The sequence below is a fragment of the Grammomys surdaster genome, unplaced genomic scaffold (genome assembly GCF_004785775.1).
Source record: "Grammomys surdaster isolate TR1022 unplaced genomic scaffold, NIH_TR_1.0 313, whole genome shotgun sequence".
NCBI classification, from domain to species: Eukaryota; Metazoa; Chordata; class Mammalia; order Rodentia; family Muridae; genus Grammomys; species Grammomys surdaster.
Window position 1 is genome coordinate 328107 of NW_021604732.1, and position 10661 is coordinate 338767.

General features: G+C 40.9%; 1 pseudogene; it reads left to right on the top strand.

Annotated features, from left to right (window-relative positions):
- The first annotated feature begins 1572 nt into the window (after positions 1–1572).
- On the top strand, positions 1573–10197 carry LOC114629665 (annotated as a pseudogene).
- Positions 10198–10661: the final 464 nt, after the last annotated feature.

Genomic DNA, 10661 nt, shown 5'->3' on the forward strand with positions numbered 1-10661 from the left:
ACTGGCAAACTTCTCTATCCTAGGCCAAGGGTTTTTTTTTTTTTTTAAAGGGCTGTGAGAGCCCTGAGAGAGGGAGGAGTGAGAGACGGTTTCAAGAGTTGTGATCACCCAAGGGTCTGGACTGGGCATTGAAATGTGTGTGTTCATGGCTTTAGCTGTACAGCATGCCTGAGAGGTGCTCAGTTGGGCCCATGCTCTTGTTTGGCAGGACTTCTTACTAGGGACTGGACATCACTGCCCAGTGCCTCTGGCAGCAGGAGTCTGCAGTGGGCAGAGAAAAAAAAGCAGGGAAGTATCCCAGTACCAGTATGCACACTGCTAGCATTCACTTTACAAGTCCCGGGGCAGAAAGGGAGAGAAAGAGAAAGAGGCTCTCTTGCATGCACTGGAGCAGGCAGCCAAGCTATAGGTGGTTACTCCCTTGAGAAAGCAAGTCTCAGACAGGGTTCCTGGCAGTACATCCCTGCTCTTCAGGCAAACTGGCTGAACTAGTAGTTGCAGCCAGCCACAAATGAGAGAGAGAGGGGAAAGTCTACCCTACAGGTTGCTTGTAAGAAAGTACCAGTTTAGTGGCCATGTAGAAAGATATTGTTCTCTGTTAACTGTAAACTAGACCATTCCAGTAAATAGGGACCAGGCACAAAAAAGACTGATACCTGGGAAAGACAAGTGGGTACTGAGGACTAACACTTTGAGCCAGTGCTCCTGAGAGAGCAGTTTGTCCAGACCTGGCCTAGAATTCTCAGCTGCAAGAAAGAAGCTGTCTCAAAGGGAGAGGGGAATCTCACCCAAAGGAATAAGTCCTAGAATGAAGGACAGTGAAAGACTGAATGTCTCCCATCCTCAAGGAAAACACAGGGGTAGTTCTGAGCTCAGAAACTCTCCACTGGGAACATGAGAACAGTTACTCTGACCACTGAGGGATGGGAGTGCTTACCAGTTTTAGGCTAGCAAGCATGGATCTCTTGTGGTAGCTGGGGTGGGATGCAAACCTGCAGAATTTCTAGATCCAAATCTCAGCACCAATGTGTTTATAAAAAGATGAAGAGAATGAGAATATGTTCTATGGGTGTGTGTGGTGAGGTATGGGGCAAGGGGATTTTGTATTTCTTCTTCAGAGAACACTGCTCAGTTACATACCCCATGTTTGGATTGGGCTGTTTGTTTTCTTATTGAGAGGTTTTTTTTTAAAGTTCTTAACATAATTTAAATATTAATCTTCTGCTGAATGAATGAACAAGGATCCCCTCCCATCTGGCAAGGTGTCTCTTTCCTTGTCTGATTCCTTTGCTGTGCAGAAGCTTTTAATTTCCATGAGCTCCTGCTCTCCAGGAAGTAGGGACTGATGAAGAAGGTGCAGCTGCTCCCACTAGGGTGGTATATACAACCACTGAGAGAACATCATATGCATATGCAAAGTTTCCCAGTGTGACACTATGGGACCTGCCTTGTATTGGGTCTTTTGCCTTCCAACTACATGATTATGTGAAGAAAATCAAGTTTGAGGATTATAACTTCTTCATTATTGTCTCTTCTGGATGCCTTAAACATAGTGACTCAGAACTTGCCAAAGCCATTGTGCAAATGAAGAGGAGTTTCTGTTTCGTTCGAACCCACATAGATCTTGATCTAATTATTGTATGACTTAGTGATCCTAGAACATTCAATAAAGAGAACATCTTAGAGCAGATTCGAAATACCATTTCAAGTTTACTTAAGGAAGTGACCCACCAGGAGCCTCCAGTCTTCCTAGTCTCTAACACTGATGTGTCTGACTTTGACTTCCCAATGCTGGAGACCACCCTTCTGAGCGAGCTCCCAACCTACAAACGCCACATGTTCATGATCACTTTGCCAATTGTTACGGATGCCACCATAGACCAGAAGAAGGATGTGCTGAGACAGAAAATCTGGAAGGAATCCAGAATGCCAAGAGCATGGGCTATTATTATACCATTCAGGAGATTGACCCAAAATGACCTAGAGATGTTGGAACAGACTTTGAGTGACTATAGATCTTCCTTTGGCCTGGATGAAGCATCATTGGAAAACATAGCTGAGGATTTGAATGTGACACTGGAAGAACTCAAGGCAAACATTAAGTTTCCACATTTCCTCTCAGATGAGTCTGGTACATCCATCACAGATAAACTCTTGAACTACATTCGACATCCTTACTTTTCAAAGTTTTCCACTTGCAAAATTATTTCATTGACACTATTGTGAGTGATGTTAAAATTATCCTCAATAAAGAAGAACTTTTGACAGCAAAGGTGAGTTCATTCAACTCTAACACCTCTCTGTGTTCAGAGGAATTCCTGGGAAAAATTAGTGTTTCCACAGTTGTTCCAGAAAGCACCTTTCTATTTCACTTTATTGAGATATTTCAAAGTGACTCTGATGAATTTTGTCATATTCAGTTTCTGCACCTGTTGACATGCTGGGGTCTCTCCAGTTGAGACTGTTACGTGATGCATTCTGAAGACTTTTCATTGTAAATCATCTCATTACTGTGGTGTTTACTTGCTTTGTAGTTAAGTACTGTTTCAGTTAGATGGAATGCTACTTGTCAGTTTGCATAGGCTTTGCGGACCCCATGTGGGAAAATCTGATGAAGTTTTTCATACCCATTTCCCTTAAAGACCTTCAGGGTTTCCATCTTATATTAAGCTTTTTGGCGCACTTAGGGTTGGTTTTTGTATAGGGTGAAGGGTGGGTGTCAAGGTTTAGTCTTGCCTGATGTCCAGTTTTCCGTGTTCCATTCTTCAAACCATGTGCCCTTTATGCAGTATGAGTATTTGGAAATCTTGCATAGACATTGATTGACTGTAGATCTATTCTGTTGGCTGTACGGGTATGAATATATTTCTGGCTTTGCTCTTCCTGTCAGTTTGTAGGTCTAGGGACCTGTCTTCACACTATTGGGCTGTTTTTGTCACTGTGGCTCTGTGCTATGCCTTGAAATTAAGTATTACAGTGACTCCTAGCCCCATTGGTTTTGATAAATATTGTTTTGGCTATTTGTAGTCTTCTCTGCTCCCATGTAAGTTTTGTAATTCCAAAGTCCAGTCCAATTCTAAATGGCATTGGTGTTTTAGTTGAGATTGCATCATTGCCTTGGCTAATCTGAATAGTTATGCTGTTCTGTGTAGCAATTTGTGCTTCTCAATGGAAATATCTGCCACTTATATAGGATGTCCTTATTAAGAATATTCTCCTGGGAGCTCCATAGAGACAGCACTGGGGCAAGCGAGAGCCAGACGGCACTGGGCGACTCTGTGGCTCATGGAGGAACATGGCAAAGGAGATCCTAAGAAGCCGAGAGGCAAAATATCCTCATAAGCACTCTTTGTGCAAACCTGCTGGGAGGAGCACAAGAAGAAGCACCCAGATGCTTCTGCCAACTTCTCAGAGTTCTCCAAGAAGTGCTCAGAGAGGTGGAAGACTATGACTGCTAAAGAAAAGGGGAAATTTGAAGATATGGCAAAGGCTGACAAGGCTCGTTATGAAAGAGAAATGAAAACCTTCATCCCTCCCAAAGGGGAGACCAAAAAGAAGTTCAAGGACCCCAATACACCCAAGAGGCCTCCTTCAGCCTTCTTCTTGTTCTGAGTACCGCCCAAAAATCAAAGGCGAACATCCTGGCTTATCCATTGGTGATGTTGCAAAGAAGCTAGGAGAGATGTGGAACAACACTGCAGCGGTTGACAAGCAGCCCTACGAGAAGAAGGCTGCCAAGCTGAAGGAGAAGTGTGAGAAGGATATTGCTGCCTACAGAGCTAAATGAAAACCTGATGCAGCAAAAAAGGGGGTAGTCAAGGCTGAAAAGAGCAAGAAAAAGAAGGAAGAGGAAGATGATGAGGAAGATGAAGAGGATGAGAAAGAGGAGGAAGAAGAGGAAGACAAAGAAGAAGAAGAAGAAGATGATGATGATGATGAATAAGTTGGTTCTAGCGCAGTTTTTTCCTTGTCTATAAAGCATTTAACCCCCCTGTACACAACTCACTCCTTTTAAAGAAAAAAATTGAAATGTAAGGCTGTGTAAGATTTGATTTTAAACTGTACAGTGTCTTTTTTTGTATAGTTAACACACTACCGAATGTGTCTTTAGATAGCCCTGTCCTGGTGGTATTTTCAATAGCAACTAACCTTGCCTGGTACAGTCTGGGGGTTGTAAATTGGCATGGAAATTTAAAGCAGGTTCTTGTTGGTGCACAGCACAAATTAGTTATATATGGGGACAGTAGTTTGGTTTTTGTTTTTCTTTTGGTTTTATTTTTGGGTTTTTTTCCATCTTCAGTTGTCTCTGATGCAGCTTATACGAAGATAATTGTTGTTCTGTTAACTGAATACCACTCTGTAATTGTAAAAAAAAATTGCAGCTGTTTTGTTGACATTCTGAATTCTTCTAAGTAAATACAATTTTTTTATTAAAAAAAAAGAATATTCTCCTGAAAAATGAGAAAGTGAAAAGGAGGTTGGGTTGTTATGTAATATTGGGTTTATTTCTGCCTGGCCATATCAATATTTTGGTGCCATCTAGTGAGTTTTCACTCTGTCCACACCAGAATTGTTAAGAATCATTATTTGCGATGGTCACACAAGACTGGGACTCTTATACACTGCAAACAACTATGACATAAATAGTAGGGTATAAATGATGTATTGTACATGAATTTGAATTCATTTCTGTAGCCACAGTTACCAGGAGTTCCTAAATATTGCTTCTATTTGTAAATCAAATGTGGGCATCCCCGCACCAGAGAGACAAAGATGGGTAGACCTCTGGAACTCATACTATACAACTGTGCACCTACACACATGCATGCAGCTTCACATACAATTTCCCAAATTATTTCTGTGGGAGTTTTGATATTTTAATACATTATTCCTAGTGATTGTAGGATCTGTACTGATGCCTTCCTTTACTTTACTTTTATTGGTGACATGGTTTCTAACAAGATGATTGGCTCAAGAATAGAATTTTGTATACCTCAAGCTTCTGTATTGAAATCTTCATACACCAGAATGCTCAAGCAAAATGAAACCCACCTCTCCTGATTGCCTGCATTTTCCTTGTGTTCCAACTCTAATTCTAAAGTTCTGTATGCATTTCTAAAATAGAAAGAAAAAATAAGGCTATGGATTTATACCTTCATCCCAAAGTTCTGATCTTTTTATAATCAATATTGATAAACTGTGATCTACAGTCATAGCTATCATGAAGTCTGGTTTTTCACAATTTATGAAATATACTTTTACTGTCCTTCCAAAAACATAATAAAATAGGAGTATCAGACAAAAAATCAATGTGGCCTAAATGTCCAAAATATCTAATATATGGACATATATTTAATATGTGGATTCCTAAAGGAAACACATCTGACCTTTATCCTGTTTCTTCTGCCTGAAAAACTGATGCTTCCTCAAAGAAGGCTTTGATGAAAAAACTTTTTTATTCAGATTTCTTAACTTTAAAACAAAAGTCTTTTTTTGTATATTCTTTAACATCTCTTCTTCCTTCCTTCATTCTTCCTTCCTTCATGACTTTCCTCTGTATCCCTTTGGGATTTTCAATTTTTGGGGGAGGGTGGGAGAAAGTTGTTTCCCTGAAGTTTGTAAAATGAACACTAGAAAAGAGAAACACACAGGGAATTTCTTAGTACTCTGCATGAAACTGAGGTGATCCCCTGCCTACTGTTTTGAAAGATAAGGGATCACATACAGACATATCTCCTTTCAAATGAATTTTTTCAACAGCTAGTTTTGAAGTTTCAAACAAGCACACATTGGATGTTATAAGTGTACCCTCATTTCTTTTGTTCCCCAGGTTCATATCCACTTTTATACAATATCTACAACATGTATTTATACAAAATCTAAACTCTGCGAATGAGAAAATATATTTGTCTTTTGGAGAGTGGCTTTATTGTCTAAATATGACTACCTACAACTACATCCAGTTTCCTACAAAGGACATGATTTCAGTCTTCTCCGTGGCTAAAACGGAGTTGATTACACATATATAATAATGTATCCAACCAATCCAGTCTGGGCCCGAGCACTCGGGAGATCCCGGGAGGCAGCTCTGCACCCAATCTCACAGAAACTGGGACTGGAAGGATGTTTGGAGCACACCCTCACAAAAATTAGGAGGAGAGGGTATGGGATAAGGGGTTTTGGGGGAGAATGGGAGAGGAGATAACATTGAAAGGTAAATACGTAAAATATCCAATAAGAAAACTCACACAGATAAAGGGTCTAAAAAAAAAAAGAGAGGGAGAGAGTTTAAATTATTTTCAAAAGTTTCTAGGAGTTGCTAATTGGCTAAGATCCTATTTAAGCTCTCCACAAAAGAATTTAAGTCTCTGTTAAATATTCTCAAGAGAGATGTAAATCCTAATTTTCCTTAATAATTAATTGACAAAAGAGAGGTAATCTCACAAAAAGTTGAAGAAGCTATTACTAATCGATATATTATATAGTCTGATTAGTTGTCTGCGGTGCTATAATAGTCCTTTGACAAAAGATTATTAATATAGATTTATATATCCTTAAATAGGGTCTTCATGACTCTCTGAGTGTGGAAGGAGCGACTGTTGGCGCTTCTGCCCTGATTTTACAAGAACTCTGAAAAATTGGCTTTAAAAACAAAAGAGGGGAAATGGTACCCCCTCAGAAGGAGTCCCCCTGAAATACTCTCCATCATGCCTTGTTCATTTTTATCTCATAGCAAATCTGCTGCTGACTGCCACTGGCACCACTGAGACCAACAAAACTTTGCCACAGATATGGGGAAGGACCCTCTTACCCTTAAAGGGAATGGCCCAGACCCAGTTCCCTTATGGGGCCGAGGATTGATATGCCTGTCTGATACCACAGAAGGCACAGCTAACCGGCTACGAAAAAGATTAATGAAAAAATAGATGCTTCTACAAAGCTAGGCCCAACCATAAATACGATGAATAACAATTTACATCCAGGGAAGAGAAATCTCCCTGAGAATTCCCTTCTTTTTCCTTTCCAGGTAAAAATGAATCAACTGTGATGTCTGCTATTAGAAGTTCTAATCCAGATGCTGGCCTCTGAACTTATACTACTCAGACCTTTGAAGGGCCACTGACAAGAACATCAAACAGCTAGAGATTGACATCACTAATCTGAAGAAATCCCTCGTTTCGCTGTCTGAAGAGACCTCCTAAAATCGCAAAGATCCTTATTGGACTTGATTTACTCTATTACAATAGAAAAGGCTGTGTACAGCTCTTGACTGTGTACAGCCCTTAAAGAAGAAGGTTGCCTTTACATAGACAAGACAAGGAGGGTTAAAGAGAGCATGAAATAGGTCAGTGAAGGCTCTAAGAAAAATCAGAGAGAGAAAGAGACTGATGAATGCTGGTACAAGAATTGGTTTTCAGCCTCTCCAAGGTTGTCAACCCTATTTCCTCCCATCTTGGGACCATTATTTGACTCAAGATGAGGTTGTTACTTTATACAGGGTGTTCCCAAAACCCATCTCCACCCAACCTAAAAGGAGGGACTTCTGCCCCTAGACCAAGCAGTGAGGGGCCACCCAGAACCCCCTCTGACAGGTGATCTGAATTCTTGCTTAGGCTACGAGGCTAAGCACTGCAAGGGAGTATAAATAAAAGATAAAAATATCTCTCTGGGTTCCCTGAGGGACAAGCCTGACTGCATAGGGGTTGATGTCAAAAGTATCCCCAATCCAGGAAAAAGACATCAGGATGGGTATGGCCCTCATGCCTCACTGGACAACGACAGGGGGACTGGAGCCATTACAAGGTCCCCTTCAAATACTGGAGGTCAGGCCTCTATCCCCGCCTTCGCAAGTTTAGAATTACCACAGCCCTTCTATACTTAGAGAAGGGAGGAGATGTCAGGGGCAGCCCTGCTTAAACACTGAAGGCCTAAAATCAGCCATAGGCCTAAAATCAGCAATAGGCCTGTCAGACATGTATACTAACACCAAGTCTTGGGTCTCAGTGGAAAAACATTGAAACAGATGGCTATAAGCTAATGTAAACAGGCAGCTTTTGTGGAAATTTACAAGCCTGAGTAGTCACAGACCTTGTAAATAGGTAGCCTTAGCAGACGATACCAACTTAGATAAGGACAAGGGAGTCATAGGCAGAGTCATAGTGACTTGTCACCTGAACATTCACCCAGCCGATACCCGGTTCTGAAGATATCTGTATTCCCTCTGAACACCCACACTCCAGTGTCATTCCCTTCCCCACATCCTGCCTTTCTGTGTTTATAACCCCTGTGTGAATGAATTACGATTTGAGAAAAAATAAATTATAAAAAAAAAATAATGTATCCAACCATCTAGCGGACATGTCAAGAATCTGTACAGCTCCCCACCTTATGCCCCTTCTTTCTTTATTCACAGACTATACATGAGAAACTGGAAGGGCTGTGCTAAGGGACCAGAGGTTATGAGGCCTAGGAACCAATGCACTAAGAACTCAATAGAGGCAGGGAGCCTCTCTGTGAGACACACTGATTGAGGTTTTTGAGACCTTGATCTATATGCCCTCAAGGATTTTACAACCTATGGGTAATAAATGTAACAGGAGTTAACAGAATGCAAAAGAAGGAGTAAACATTGGTGTAGTGAAACAAGTAGATTGTGAATGGGACAACAAAGCGGGAGGGAAAGCACAGAAGGTAAGAGGTGAATGAGGGAGCATGACAAGAAGAGGAGAGATGGAGCCATCAGCCAGGAACAGAAAGGAAGGTGTTCTGCTTATAAAGATGTCAGCGGCTGAGGTCCTTCTATACCATAAGAACAAACTCCTAGCCCTTGCCCTGCTGTACTAATCATTAGTGTCTCTCTTTTCTTCTCTATTCAGCATCCTCCACTGCACACAGCTACATGCAAACCTTCCTCTAGCAGACCTTGTCCTTTAACTCCTCAACTTTTGACATTCAACTTTGTAAAACTTTTAAATAACTTCAAGAAGGAAAGCAAAATTTTCTCTGAGGAAATCATGACCTTGATTGAATCCCATCTGGAGGATGAAAACCTTCAGGGCGCACTGTCTACAATTAGTCATGCTCTGAGAAACATTGACAAAGCCCCACTGAACATCGCTGTGACTGGAGAAACAGGGACGGGGAAATCCAGCTTTATCAATGTCCTGAGGGGAGTGAGTGATGAAGAAGAAGGTGCAGCCCCCACTGGGGTGGTAGAGACAACCATGAGGAGAACTCCATACCAACACCCAAAGTTTCCCAAGGTAACACTATGGAACCTGCCTGGCATTGGGTCCACTAACTTCCCACCATAAAACTACCTAACAGAAATGAAGTTTGTTAAGTATGACTTCTTCATTATCATCTCGGCTACATGCTTCAACGAACTTGAAGCACATCTGGCCAAAGCCCTTGAAAATTTGAACACAAGGTTCTATTTTGTCTGAACAAGAACAATCAAGAAGTCAGTAATGGACAGAGGAGTAAACCAAAGTCTTTCAATAAAGACAGTGTCTTAAAGAAAACTAGAGATGACTGTTTAGAGAAGTTTCAGAAGGTTCTCTCCAGTAAGCTTCCAGTCTTCCTAGTCTCTAACTGTGATGTGTCTGACTTTGACTTCCCAAAGCTGGAGACTGCCCTATTGAGTGAGCTCCCAGCTCACAAACACCACATCTTCATGATGTCCTTGCACAGTGTCACTGAGACTGCCATTGACCGGAAGAGGGATTTCCTCAGACAGAAGATCTTGCTGGAGGCCCTGAAGGCTGGAATGTGGGCCACCATTGCACTTGGGGGCTTCATCAGAGATGAAATACAGAATTTGGAGGAGACCTTGAATCTCTACAGGTCTTACTTTGAGCTAGATGAAGCCTCACTAGAAAATATTGCCAAGGATTTCAATGTGTCTGTGAATGAAATTAAGCACAACTTAAGTCTCTCCATTTGTTAACAAAGAACAAAGACACATTAGTCAAAGAAAAACTGTTGAAATACATTGAATCTATTTCCTATGTTACTGGGAGACCACTTGCCTCAGGCCTTTACTTTAGAAAGACTTACTATTGGAAAAGTCTCTTTACTGATACTGTGATAAGTGATGCCAAGTCTCTCCTTAATAAGGAAGAGTTTTTATCAGAGAAGCCAGGATCGTGCATGTCTGACTTCCCTAAATACTGGGAAACAGGAATGGAGCTGTGAGGTACTAACTTTTGGACTGGCTTCAGGCACTGACATAAAGCCTACTTTTGAGCAAAAACATTTACTGGGAAAAACCAGAGGATTCATTTTTTTTCAGAAACTTAATATCACTGTGGCAAGTGGAAAAAGGGTTGTGCAGAGTACAAGCACTCCCATTTAAGTATCATTATAAGAATTTATAGTTGCATACATATCACTTGCAACATCTTTATCTAATTAAACTTGGGTCATTTGTCCCATGGAGATTCTGAAAGTAGTGCCACACTCCCTATATAAAGAAGTTAATAGAGTAACTAACAATTTGGGCTTTTCTATATCTGCCTCAGTTCCAGAATGATGACACAGAGGTTCATTTATTTATGAAATAATGCCTATAACTTCACTAAGTTTGTTTTCCAACTAGTTTATACCTAAATTAACCTGATTATACTATCCTGTGTCTGAGATGAGACTGGTTGATTGCT